This window comes from Carassius auratus, unplaced genomic scaffold (genome assembly GCF_003368295.1).
Source record: "Carassius auratus strain Wakin unplaced genomic scaffold, ASM336829v1 scaf_tig00025933, whole genome shotgun sequence".
NCBI classification, from domain to species: Eukaryota; Metazoa; Chordata; class Actinopteri; order Cypriniformes; family Cyprinidae; genus Carassius; species Carassius auratus.
Window position 1 is genome coordinate 301,879 of NW_020525469.1, and position 14,967 is coordinate 316,845.

The 14,967-nt window shown below is 36.7% G+C and overlaps 1 long non-coding RNA gene across 1 annotated transcript; it reads right to left on the reverse strand.

Annotated features, from left to right (window-relative positions):
• Positions 1-8,302: 8,302 nt before the first annotated feature.
• On the reverse strand, positions 8,303-10,473 carry LOC113078548 (uncharacterized). The gene is made up of 3 exons (XR_003281549.1): positions 10,372-10,473; positions 8,501-8,575; positions 8,303-8,388 (listed from the first exon to the last, which is right to left on the reverse strand). It is a non-coding gene; the product is annotated as an uncharacterized LOC113078548 (long non-coding RNA).
• Between the last annotated feature and the right edge of the window lie 4,494 nt (positions 10,474-14,967).

The following is a 14,967-nucleotide window of genomic DNA, read 5'->3' on the forward strand; positions in this document are numbered from 1 at the left end:
AAAGTCAATGAGATAATTAAGAGACTAATTAAATGATGATTGTGCATTGGTGATGAACACCTGCTGTTATTGGGCGTTACAGAGGATCAGATGCTGATGTTTTATTGGTTAAAATTATGCCACCATCATGGAGATCAGTGTTTGCTTTAGTTGGGCTCTTGACCCTTTTAATAATTCAAAGTAATTTGCTTTTAAACACTTGCGGTTGTGTTACCTAGTAAACATTAACACATTGCTGAATTAAAAGCTTGAAGTAGAAAATTTAATTGCCCTTTTTTCATCTAAAACATTTTAATTAACTTCATGAAGGTGTCTCTCTTTGGTTTGTTAAATTATGTTCAGCAATTACTGAACTACAAAAAAAGTCCTATTAAACAAATATTATTGTAATGCTTAAATATTGGGGGAAAAAATTGTACAGGCTCGGGATTTTAGACATGAGCACTTATCATATGATCCTCAACAGTGGTTACAATAATTATTCATGCTACAGTGCATAATCAGAGTTTTTACTATGGTGTTACCCAGCATGCACTTCAGCTTGAAGCGTTTTGTTAATTGTCACCATTGTTGAGATTCATATGCTGGGTCATGATGTCTGTGCGTCTTATTAGGAAAAGATTTTGAAAAATGTATATTTATTACATACATTAGGAAATGTATTCATTATAGTGATTAAACCAACGGTTCCACAAGGTAGGTTATTTAAAAACTGAACATTTGTTAATAATAAATACATAAAATTGTTTTGGAAATAAACAGGCTGATGCCTAATAATTACTTCATCATGTAAAACCGGCTAGTAACGGTTTTCTGCACAGCACTGATCGCACTGTTTTATAACAGCACATGTACTATTACAGAGAAATATCTAACATAAGAAACCAAAGGTCAAGAGCCCAACTGAAGCAAACACTGATCTCCATGATGGTGGCATAATTTTAACCAATAAAACATCAGCATCTGATCCTCTGTAACGCCCAATAACAGCAGGTGTTCATCACCAATGCACAATCATCATTTAATTAGTCTCTTAATTATCTCATTGACTTTAACTCTTTGAGGACTTGGGATTTGAGTTGAGACTAGTTTGTGACTTGAAAGGAATGACTTGTTTCCTCCTCTGGTGAAATCAGCTGCTGAGTTCATGGGTGGAGCAAAAATGTGGCAGGACTTTTACTTTCTGACCCCTGGACTCTCCACCTCTGATTTTTGGAATTTTGAAATTAGGATTTTCTGAGTTGGATTGAATGCAAGCGTGTAAACAGTACTGCACACCACATAACTACATGAAAAATTCCTAAAACTGGGCTTTTTGTTGAAGGTGGGAGTAACTTCTGCGCGATCTGCGTCACAATCGTGTTGCATTGTGGTATGTGGAGATGCCTGAAGGGCACGAATCAGTCGAATCGCTCACTTTCTTTTACTTGTTGATAAACTTCCCTCTCCTGATGAAATGTGTGAAACGCACATGGCGGCGGAGATTCACCGAAGTATTCTAGCGTTTTGATTGAACGCAACCGCGAAGTTCATTTTTAGGACTATATCATATTACCTCTTTAGACTTGATCACCCCTTTTTTGTTTCCTGATAATGGCTCATTTTCCTCAGGCGGCAGTTCATGAGATGGAACAGGTTTAGGTCTTCTCTATCTCTCATAAGTTTGTGTCTGGACTTTGACACCAAGTTCTAACTTAGGTGAGATTTTCTGTCTATATATTTCTCTGACCTAATCTTTAACATTTTGTGGTTCAAATTTTCCTATTTTGAGAACTAAAGCCGTTTAGTTGCTGACCAAACAATGGCTCATTATAAAATGATAGTTCACTTTGCTGATTGGGCAGTTCATATTTAGAATGTAGAATGTTGGAGGATGTCACAGAAGACGGCTAAGGGAAATGTGGATGGAGCTCTACAGGGCATGATTTGTGTGTTTACATTTTCTTTTTTTTTTTTGTACATTTTCAATGTCTGTGTTACTGCAGCACATAAATAGTAAATCAAGTGAAACTTTTGCAGTGGTCTCCAAATTTATTTTGGAACTATACAGTGATATGCACATGCCCTTGAATATTTCAGATAAACAAAGTATTTCATATGTCATGTTTACACAGAAAGTTTTTACTCTATCTTACACTCTTGCTGCACTGTCAGATTCAGTATTTCACAATACACATAGTAAAATGTATTGTGTAGGGTAGAAGTCAAACTGCGAGCATCATATGGGTGGAAATGAAAAAGAAAAAAACCACACAATTATTCACAAAGACACACTTCTGACACCTCAGACACACTTTCACAAGAGACATGTACATCAGTAGAGCAGCTGCAGTAGACACAATCTTCATGCACAAGATGTTTGTCCACCCAAAAGATTAAACATGCATGTACAGAATGAAGCAGGATTTACTCTGACTACTTCTAATTATCATTTTGCATCTACGTTTGAGATGTACACACTCAATTAGTTTGAAAACTTCAAAGGCATAGTTCACCCCAAAATTTGAAATTGTCATTATCTAATCTCCTTAACATTGTTTCAAACCCATTAAGATTTTCATTCATCTTCAGGACACACATGAAGGTGTTTACTAATTCTCTAGTCATATTTGTCCATCCATTTAAAGTCCATACAAGCAAACTCTTCAAGCATTAGAAAGTTGATACACACTGAGCTTTTATTCACATATAAATATTGTTTGATGCACATACATAGTTGATCAAAAATAGAAACTCAAACCTACTTTATATCATGTTTTATCAATTTATCATATACATTTTTAGTAAATACTATATTTGGTTATTATCACGAACCCAAAACATCAAACTCAAAGGTCCGAGTTTCAAAGTGATCACATGGCTGGATCTGGTACTTAAAAACAACAACAACAAAAAAACAAATGCTGAACTTTTATAATTATCTCATGGTGACTGGCACATACACCACGTGATCCTCCTCTTTAACGTTCTGTAAAAAACACATTACACAAAATATAGCAACAAATTATATTAGAAATGTGGCATCCTCAAAATCTTAACCTCCCTCCTACTAAGCTAAGATGTGGAAATTCTCAGAGGTTTTGCTTCAAGGCCTACATTTTACATCAAGAAAATATTAAATTTCAGTTCATCATTTTATAGTTAACGGTTGAAAAGTTGAGTAGCAGTTAAACACAATTGCAAACAGAAATAATAAAAACAAATCAAATGCAAACAAAAACATAATAAACATAACAATAACCAGCTCTGTATGTTTGGCTTTTCTAAAACCATAAACTTGCTTGGTAGCTCACCTGGTACAGCATTGCACTAGTCCCGTGAAACAGTAGTCACAATTAAAAAGCTCCGAGACTTGTAAGAAGCTTGCTAAAATGAAATGCATGCTTCCTTTAATCTCATGTTTGTTTTTGTTAACGCTGTGGGTTAGAGTTAGTTTGGGGTAGGGTTTTGTGTAGGTGGAACGATATTTATAAAATGCGTTAGAGCATTAGTCTATAAGCACCACTTAGTATACATTTCATTACGAAATGGACATGGCAAGAACCAACTTAATAAAATGTTGCCACAATTATCCATTTCTGAAAAAAAAAATGTATGTGCTTTTTGGTGGGCTGGAAATGACTGAAACATGTAAACAATTTAATATTATCTTTGCTAAAATTTTGCCACGACCAACAGCAACAGGCTTTTTTTTTTTTTTTTTAAAGAACCTTAAGTTGTTTCCTGTTTTTGTGTTGGTATTACATGAATAATTTTTGTTGACAATTATGTTGGCTGTGGATTTGTAGTTCCCAGTATGCTTTTCATGGTACCACATATCTTGTAGTTAGCTGGCACACATTTAAAAACATTCTAGTTTTGTTGCATGAACATTAACTCATTGTAATAATGTAATAAAAGTGTAATAATACATTCTTATTACAGTTTTTTAAACTCGTGTTGACAGTAAAGTTTAGCCATCTTCCACTTTTGAGAGTTATTGACATTGAATTGCGATCTTGTGACCTTTATAAAAATCTGATGTGAGATAGTTATACACACAACAACACAAGCTCACACATCTGAATCTGACTCACTGTTAAGTTAACACGGAGATTAAATGGTCTTACCGATTGTCCTTTTCGTTTGTGGAATGTTGAATAAACGTAAGTGATCTCTTCTTCACAACTTTGGTCTGTTTAAACAATAATAACAGATGCATTAAAACTACTAAACCTTAACTAGATGTTTCCATAAAACATCAAGGCTCAAACCACGTGCTATAGATATATAATCATCCATGTGAAGCGTGCGGCACGTAAACATTATTAATATCATGTTTTTAAATATGATGGTTTCATTCTAAACATGGTGATTATCTCCAAGAAGGACACCCAACATAATATGGTGTTTAGCATCTGAATCTAACCATATCATGTCAACAAATGGAAAAGTCAGCAATCTATTAATTATCCTGTAATTAATCACGGCGCCTTTACAGAGGTGGTATGGTATTTTGCTTTTTACCCCAAATACCATACATTTCATATTCTTTTGTTATTTAAAAACCGTTGCTTTAATTATCATAAACAAACTGAAAATCATAAAGAAGACCCTTGGTCTCAAAATATATGCACTGATTTTAGCTATTCTCAATTGCTACTTAAATCTACAACATTTTAAAAAACAAAACAAAATATTAGATCAAGAAAGCATCAACTTTGCGGTGCTGCGCACGATCGCGTCAGAGATCAAGCAGATAACCTCCTGTGTTTTGTTCTGTTTTTGACAAACACATATCAGACAATTTAAAAAATAGCAGCATAAACAAAACAGATTTCAAATTTAATTCAAGCACTTTGAAGGACCTGTGTTAGTTTTCAAGTACTTTCCAGGCCTTGAATCCTTATGTCTGAAATCCAAGTACTTTCAAGAAGCGTGGGAACCCTGCACACACAAAGTCCTCAGCAGAATTCGCCATAATTATATTTAGAAATTCTTCACGGTGTAATTTTCATTGAAGCTCAAGCAAGACCCACAAACGAAACATTGTCATTCATAGAGAAGGCCGGCTGAATGATTAAAATATAGTTATGTTCTGGGGGGATTTGCTAATTATTTCTGATTTATTTTGTCCCCGTTTCCAGTCAATTTAGTTCCTGTCTCCTTAACTGTCCTAGCGACTGATTGATTTAAAAGCAGTAGGTAAGACTTGCCTTCTTGATCAGTTTTTCTGTATTTCTTGTAAATGCAGAAGATAACGACGGCAGCTACAATCAACAGAGATCCAGCAGCAGAAATCAGCACTATGTACAACATGGGTTGGCCCTGATCTGTAATGGACAACATTTAGCATTAATGAATGTTTTTGATCTATAACAAAATTCAGAGATCTGGTCTGTTATTAAACACGCTAATACCTGTGCTGCCATACCTGCACATGGCTGACAGAGTTTGCTGATGTCCAGATGTGTGGTCTGGTTTGTGATGTGATTGTTGATCACACAGCTGTAGCTGTTTTTCTCCTGATATTCCACCTCCAGAGGTAGAGAGAGACTGATGCTGAGATCAGACACACTGATGCTGGACAATAAACTGTTTCCTTTGTACCAGGAGAGAGTCACATGACCCACATTCACCACTGAACACAACAGTGAACAATTCTGCTGTGATGATGATGAAGATGATGAAGAACATAGTGAAGAGTCTCTGCTGATAATAGGAACAGGCAGTCGAGCTGAAAACTTTAATGTGTCGAGTGCATGTTTAGTGTAAATAGTTAGTAAAACAAGAATATATGAGCACATGACAAATGACTCACCATAGACAGAAATGCTGAATGTTTTTGTTGATTTTTTTGGTCCACTAATTTGTAGTTGATAACGTCCAGCGTGTTGAGTTGTGATGTTTGTGATGGTCAGAGATCCAGTTTGATGATCCACCTTCAGTCTGTCTCTGAATCTCCCGTCAGGAACATTAAATGTGGAGATGATCTGTTTGTTTATTTTGATGTTCACTATTGGAGATGTTTCAGCTCCAAATGTCCACACTATCCTGCTGTCTTCACATTCAGTATCATCAGTGTTTAGAGTGACAGAATCTCCCTCCATCACAGACACTGACTGTGTTTCATTTGTCTCAGAACCAAACACACCTGAAGAACATGGACATATGAAGGCTCCCTTTAGTTGAAAAAGCCTTAAATCAGTTGTAGATTGTATTAAACATAAAGTGAATAACATCCAAAACAGCAGAAGGTATTTAGTGTATTTTAAACATATCTGATGTACAATAAATGCAATGTGGGAAGTGGCATAATTTATAATATACGTTGGATTCTCTTAATTGACTAGTAAATTTCCTTCTGTAAAAGTCTTCTGTAGCTGTGTATGACTACTGCTGTATTCTTAATAATTCAATAATAAATTGCTGGAGAGCATTTGCATTTGTAACCCTCGTAATTAATATATATTAACAAAAGATGCCAGAGATTTGAAAGCGGTTCAATTTAATTTCTTTCTTTATGAGTAAGAAAAATGTACAATCCACAATGGGAGGGCTGGAAATTCCAATCAAATCAAAAAGTTTTCATAACTTACCAATCAGACGGCAGCAGCACAAACAGAACAAAACAAACACATGAACCATGTTCTTCAACAGTTTAGTGAAAAGTCTGATCTAATAAGACTGTACTCGACCTGTTAATCTGGTTTGTGAATCCTCCCCCGGAAGAGTTTGTCCCTCCTAACGCAGACGTACATGCTCTTAACACGTTTTATTTTTTTATGTATGTATTTTTATTTGTTTACTGCATTATATTGTATAATAATAATGTATAATATTCATAAAATTTGTATAAACTTCATAATGTTGGGGTATATATTATATATATATATATATATATATATATATATATATTATGATTAAACATTTTATTTGTAAATAATTTAAGTTAAAAATGAGTTTTATCCTTTTTTGGATTAAATAAATTTTATTAAGTGGATCCACTCTTGATTTTTTAAATGGTTGTATATATTTATTTAGTTCACAGATATAGTATATGGAAAAAGCAACATACATGGTTAAAACTGTCTGCCACCTCCCAGTACTGGTTTAACTGAAGTACTGTTACTGATTCAAACTGAAACCGGCTGCGGTTGGTTTTGCTTTGAAGCATCAAGTACACGAGAATGGCCATTCAGAGCAGGTGTTTTATATGTGAAGAGTTTCTTCCTGTCCTGCTGCTGGCTTTTATGATTCTTTACTCTACAGAAACAATAAACCATGATGTTTGACACAAAGGGAGATAAACAGTGGTGGAAACAGGCAAAATATTGGGAGTTGATGGTGATGATAATGTAAGCATTGTTAATGAGCACTTGTTTAATAAAAAGGGAGAATTGGTTTAAAAACACCATTAAAAAAAAAGGAGTAGTCAAAAATTTAAGCACACTTAACAAAAAGTTACCTTCACATTATAAGGCTATATTTGACCCCTTAAAGGGATAGTTCACCTAAAAATGAAAATTATGTCATTAATAACTCACCCTCATGTTGTTCCAAACCCGTAAGACCTCCGTTCATCTTCAGAACACAGTTTAAGATATTTTAGATTTAGTCCGAGAGCTCTCAGTCCCTCCATTGAAACTGTGTGTACGGTCTACTGTCCATGTCCAGAAAGGTAAGAAAAACATATACTTTTTTATTACTAATAATAAAAAATTATAATTCATCAAGTGCTCATTTACGAGATAGAGAGAGAGAGAGAGATAGTCTTTTTATTAACAGTGAAGTTGTGGATTTGATTCCATTAGAAACAATGATGTTACCAGCTCCTTGTTGAGAAAGATAATGTAGCTCTTGAGGGTTTGAGCAATTTTATTGATAAAATTTTGGGGGAGCCCTAAAAAGTTTGTTCATGAATGTCGGAGTGACAACTGATCTGTGTGAGTGACTTGAGTGCGTGTGTGCATTAGATACAGCGAATACAGCGCATTAGTTTACAACTCTTTAAACGTAGAGAGTGTGTTAATTTGTGCAATGACAACCTACCAGCAATTTTTTTTGTATATATATTAGAATGAGTACATTGCAATATAAATTTATTAGAACTAGTACATTATTATTTATAGGCTTTAAAAAAATGCAGACAATCAGAATATTGAGGTAAGATTTCGTTGCGGCCATGTATCATAAAAGCGTATCATATCGTGGCATCTGTATCGCAATACGTATTGTATTGTGTCTTTGATGGCGATACACAGCCCTAGTTAATACACAGGGGAGATAAAAAATATATAAATAGAATTGTTAACCAACTCTACGTTAGAAGTAACTAAATGGTCTTACGTTTATTCTTTTGTTTCAGGTTTTCCCTTTGTTTTCCCCTTTCCCCTTACCACAAAAGATCTGCAGCAAATGCACAGAAATCAAGAATAAGAAAAGAGCTGTAATAGTTGTTTAAAATTACAACAATAAAAATAAACTTTAAATGTTTTATTGATGACTGTAGTGTACTTACACAAATCCTGTGATGGCAGCATTTCTTCCTCAAGTCTCTCTTCAGCAGATAAACACACGTTTGTCTCATCTGTTCCTGTAACATCCAGACAAGAGTCGGTCTCCTCTCTGATTTATCTGTGATATACTGCATTTACATGTTGAGTTAGTAACTGACTTTTGATGTAACTCACTTTTCATCCTACACAAATGTTCCATAAATTACCAATATTGCAAATGGACAAATAAAACAGATTACTTATGTTTAGTTACTCTATGTAGATGTGTTTGTTTCCATTACTTAAAGGTCCCGTTTTACGCGCTTTTTTGAAGCTTTGATTGTGTTTACAATGTGCAATATAACATGTGTTCATGTTTCGCGTGTAAAAAAAACACAGTATTTTTCACACAATTCACCTATCTGTATACTGCTGTTTTCACTGTCACAGAAACGGGCTGATGACTTCCTTGTTCTATGAAGCCTCTCCTTCAGAAATACGTGACGAGTTCTGATTGGGCCAGCGGTACCTGTGCTGTGATTCGACAACAGATGAGAGCAGGCTGCCCTCCTGGTAACGTGATTGGGCTAGAACGCACGTGCTGGAGATGTATTTATAATCACAGGAGCGTTTTTACTGACGAGATGAAAACCGCATTTGTTTTTTTTGCACAGCCCTAACATCTAGTTAACAAAGCTAAACAGCGTTGCCCTTTGTGTAATAAGTTACAGAAACTGTTAAACGCACCAACTTAAATAATAAAATACACTTACCAGTTGTGGTCCAGACAAAGAAGGAACTGCTCCATCTTTCAAGAATAATCTTTGTGCAAATCCGGCATTAAACTGATTGAGATTGAGAAAGTTGTCCTCAGCAAGTTGTCCTCAGCAAGCTGTCCTCAGCAAAATGAGCTGCACATAGTTTTATATGTGCATATTTAACTCGGGAACCGAGTTAAATATAAATTGTAACCATTAATCTCAAAGTACAGCGTTCCTGGGAAGCCCAAACAAAGGTGATTGGACTCAGAGATGAAAAAACAGCGTTTCAACGACATGGCGACAAAAACAAACAGCTCTTCTTCTTCTCCGTCAGAGCGCAACAAGGCCATGCCCCCTGTTTGTGAATTCATGTGGGTGGTGATTAGTCAAAAAAAACTGTTTTAGTGATGTCATTACTGCAGGAACTAGAGGGCTGTAGTCCAAACGGGTCGTTTTTTGTAGGCGAATTCTGTTAAATCAAATATCTCGCTTGGCATTGAACTTTGAGCTTTAGAATTTTATAGATATTATTTATACTCTAACAACAACATTACACACTAACTAAAGTTTAAAACATGGAATCACGAAGAAGGGGACCTTTAAGCCCCGTTCACACCAAGAACGATAACTATAAAGATAACTATAAAGATAACAATATTAGCGTCCACACCAGCGAACGATATCGTACACGTGCGCCTACCGCTTTAATCCTCGAGCTCGTTATAGCAGGATGGATTCTGATTCGATGTCAATGTTTATATTGTTCACCAGCTGGAAAAAAATCGTTCTGAAAATGATTCCAACGATACCCATTTTGCATTTATCATTTTAGAAGTAGTGTGGACTCTGCTATTCTTTAATATTGAGAACGATTTTTAGAACTATATCTTTATCGTTATCTTTATAGTTTTCGTGCTTTGTTGTGAACGGGCCTTTACACTCATCTGAAGCAGTGTTGTGAGTGAATAAAATCACACACACATCACTCAGATCAGATGCATGTTTCATGTCTATCAGATGAGCTCATATTAAATACTTTTAAAATATTTGCCAAACAAGCCAGGCAGAAACTAAGTTAACATTAGAGTTTGTAACATTTAACAAAACATAATTTACAAAGGAAGAGTAAGAACCATTCTCAAAATCCTAAATCCGACTTTAAAATGAGATTTTGTCCGAGACTATCTCCGTGAATAATAGCGCCTGCTCAAGCACTGGTTTCGCACCGATTGTCGACTGAGCTTCTTGTACCCACAATGCTAAGCGTAATTTAAAAAATACGAAGAAACATCTGTAAAAAGAAAATACAGACAATTCATTTAAATTATTACAGTATATTGTACTGTGTTTTTATGGACTTTTTTTACAGGGTATGAAATCTAATGTAATCAATCAGAAAATTATTGAGGTGATTAAAAAACTGTCATTACACTATCTGTCTCAGGAGATGATTGAGTTCTCCCGAGGCATGCTGTCGCACATCTGACAAACCACCGTGCGCAACAGAGAACACTCGCCGACAAATTGACCCGCCCTCCTCTGACTCTGACCATTTGCCGTGAACCTGAAACAAACCAATCAATCAAACGATGGCAGTGAGTCTTACCCAATCAGGATGTCTTCACAGAATGTCGGTGGAATAATTTGTATGGGATGCTGCATTGAAGGCAACTCCGAAAGTACGGGACAAGCCCCGTCCCGTTTTGAATTAATAACATTAATTCAATATTTTATTCTCAAATACGGGACGATTCCGTATTTTAAGGGACGAGTGACAACCCTAACAGGAAACCTGACAGATCCGTTAATTAATTATTAATATGTTGTATTGATCTTAGTTAATATAAACACAGCTGTTCATTGTTTGTTGTTCACATGTTATTTCACAGTTTATTAACTATGTTAACAAATACAACTTTTATGAACTGCTCCGCTCCCTCCGGTATTTTGCTCGATGGTTTTGTTTTCGCACTATTCGTGTGTTTACAGCGGAAGTGTGAAAAGGCTGAGCCGGATGTGAGGCGCATAACTCACGTCATTTCCGAACGAATGTGATTGGCTTACGGGTAACCAATGATTTTAAACTTCAGAGAAGCCCTTCAGTTGGTATTCACCTTATTTTCCATGGCAACAACGGTGCCGCCATTGCGCTCGTTTTGTCATCTTACTTCCGGCTGAGGGACCGGACGTAACGTACCTAAGCTAGTGGCTACTGGCTAGATAACAGAACGCAAATATATTAAGTATTATATGCTAAGTTAGGGGCTACATAACAATTGTATTAAAAAAACAATTGCACCAACGATGTAGCGAACACATTGTGAAGCGGTCTGAGTCTTGTGGTGCACTTTACAATTTATACCCACCACCTAAAGAAGAGAAGCACCTGAGGAAATGGATGAAGGCGCTAAATTTGAAGCGCCCACTCGCTCTTATGTGTGTTCGTACCAGTTCATGGACGGGAAGGCGACTGACGAACACCCTTACCCCGAGAAATGGCTCGACTACGATGTTCCGTTAAAGAGGTCACGCCGGGGGATGAAAAGGTTGTCAGATTCGGGTAAGCTAACCTTAACTAGCTATGTGTTTGCTCGCCTAACGTTAGATTTATGAAGTCCGTTCTATGAGTACATTTAAGATCAGTAACAGGCAGTTAACAAAGTACAACGAATTTTCCATGATTACCATTGTCCACCTATTTATTTAATATTTACGGTAGTACAAGATATTATAGTACAATAGCTCACATTATTCCTGCTACAGAGATTGCAGGTGATAGCAGGCCAGCTAGCTACATTTCTCATTCAGATACTGACCTACGTTTAAACACAGTTAACAGTGTGTACTGTTTTGTTTCTAATGCATCTCTCTCTCTCTCTCACACACCGTTCTAAGTTCGGGTCCCATCATATATTAATTCTCATTATATGTTCTAAGTACTAATGTAAAAATGTTTAATTATTTCCACAGATGTGTCGATGACCGCCAGTGATGCAGTGGACAACTGTGAGGGTGATCAGATCCACATGCCCCTGATCTTGCTGAAAGTCACCTGAAGTTACCTGCTGTGATAGTTATTTTTATGAACCTTTACAATGTCACCAGAAGTTACCTGCTGTAATAAGTTATTTTTATGAACCTTTACAGTGTCACCTGACATTACCTGCTGTAAATAGTTTTTATTTATCTTAATTTGATCTTTTTTTTTATCTTTAATCTCTGAATTGAAGGAATAAGTCAAAGTTTGCAAGTTAATTTCATCTTGGTTTATTACATATGGAAATTAAATGTTGAAATTTTATAGGATTTTTTTTTATAGGATGGTCAGTAAGAGGTGTCTCTTGCTTCCTGAAAACAACAAACACTGATCAACAAATCACAAATGATTTTATACAACTTATATTAAATTATCCATGTTCTAAAAAAAAAATCACAGTCTGTCTCGTGTTTAACACAACTGATTTAAAACAACTTATTTCATATAGTCTTCACCCACATCCTCTACATCCCATCCCAATTACCTAATATCCTATCCTTAACCTAATTATTCTCATTCCTGCTTACTTACAAAGCTGCAAGTATCTTGTGGAAAGCAGCAGGTCGCCTGCCTGAAACTCATCTGACACGAGGAAGCATACACTTAAAATAAAAGGTTTGTAGTCTAGCTACACTCTTGGCACAGAATTGCTCATTGTAACAGATGTAGCAGAACTTGCTGTGATGGATCCCAGATGAGCAGCTTACAGGTCCTCAGCCCTGTACAGAACATGGCAAACCTAAAATACATTTCAAAGATTTCACAGTTGTCTTATTTCAGAATCATTCATTATTATTACACTTGACACTTACCTACATTATTCATTGATTAGACTTAATGTACACCTACCAAATCTTACCTTTACCTTACCTTTTGCATATACACTGTGCAGAATTAAGAGGCAAGTTGATTTTCTGATCATATTTTTTGGTAAAAATTACCAATTCCAAACCACACCAATCTTAACTATTAATTTTGCATTTAATCTTTTATAAGTGATATATAATCTTTTTTTTTTTCAGAAAAAGAAAATCTGCCTAATAATTATGCATACCTGGATATAAGGCGTTTTTCACTTCCAAATTCCAGTCTCCTCCTTTTCTAATGTGTAATTGGTAAACGTTCACTTACTTTACTCCACTGTACAATTGAGTTATTAGACAAAATACTTAGTCTGATGATGGTCATCAAACACGTGAATATACTTTTAAACATTCATAACTTCGTGTATGTTAACATCACTCACTCACACATACATACACACACAAATCCAGCACCATGCTGAGAGGTTTAGACTGCGTGGCTGGTTGCACGTTTAATTTTAAAAAGACGAAAAAACCCTCGCTGTGTAACAGTACACGACCCACTGTCTCACTATGTAAATACTGGTATGCCTCGGTACATTATTTTTTAATCATTTTTCCTTGCTGCTCCATCAACTCCTTCTGACAGAGCAGTTAAATATGTAAGTTAACGCTGGCCACTTCTTCATATCGTCTAACATTACCCGCGTTAACAGCGTCGATGGATGGGACAATTTGAGACCATTTGATCGTCGTAAGACGTTTTAATCGTACTCCCAATTTATAACATAATGTTCTTTGTCTTTTCGCCATAATTATAGCTAGCTGTAAACAATCTTACAACTACTAAACTAGTAACCGGACGTGCCGTATCGGTTTAGCGGAAGTCGGATGACAAAATGCGGAAATGCGAAGTATTAAAAGTGGGCGGGGCGGAATAAGGTGAATAACCAGGCTGTTACAGATAAGCATATCAAAACGTCCCCGGTTACTCACGTAACCTTAGTTCCCTGAGAGGAGGGAACGAGACATTACGTATGGGGAAATCCATTTCCTCGAAATTATGAAGTCTGATTGAATAACTCTTTTGCTTGCAAATAGCCAATGGCGCCCTCGCCCTCACCTGATTGGCTGACAGCCATCAATATAGGTGACGGTGGGCACCAAAACCCTCAGAATCTTCCACTGAACGAGAGTAATGAGGCTGGAAGGTTTTTCCACACGGCAGGTTACGTAATGTCTCGTTCCCTCCTCTCAGGGAACTAAGGTTACGTGAGTAACCGGGGACGTTCCTTTATCGAGTCGGTCTCTCGACATTACGTATGGGGAACAATAAAACCCCCGCCGTGTGGGAAATACTGTCCGGCCCAGCTCGCATCGAGCCACAGAAGAGCATAAACACTAGTTCTTACAGCGCGTTAGCTCTAGGTCGGGTACCGGACCTAGTTGAAACACCTCTTGGCACAGAGCCAAATCAGCTCTTACACCATCGTAATCCAGTGCACCCAGATAAGCAACACTGGTGTGATATGGGGAAAATGCAGCAATATGTTGGTGCTTGGGAATACACTGCCGGCTTATAATGCGGGCATAATAAGGGACCACATTAGATAGTGAAAGAATACCTCAACCGCAGCTATTACAACAATAACTGACGCTGACCTGGTAGAAACCACGGCTAGTGCACGCGCTAGGCAGGGCGTGCCCATAGTTTAGTCCAATGACTGCTCAACTCCCTCCTCCTGCACTGACAGCACATGTGATGCGAACGAGGGAATGTCCAGATTATAGAATCTCGCAAACGTGTTGCGAGACGACCAGCCCGCTGCGAAACAAATGTCCTGAATAGACATGCCTTTCGCCCAACCCCATGACGACGCCAAACTCCT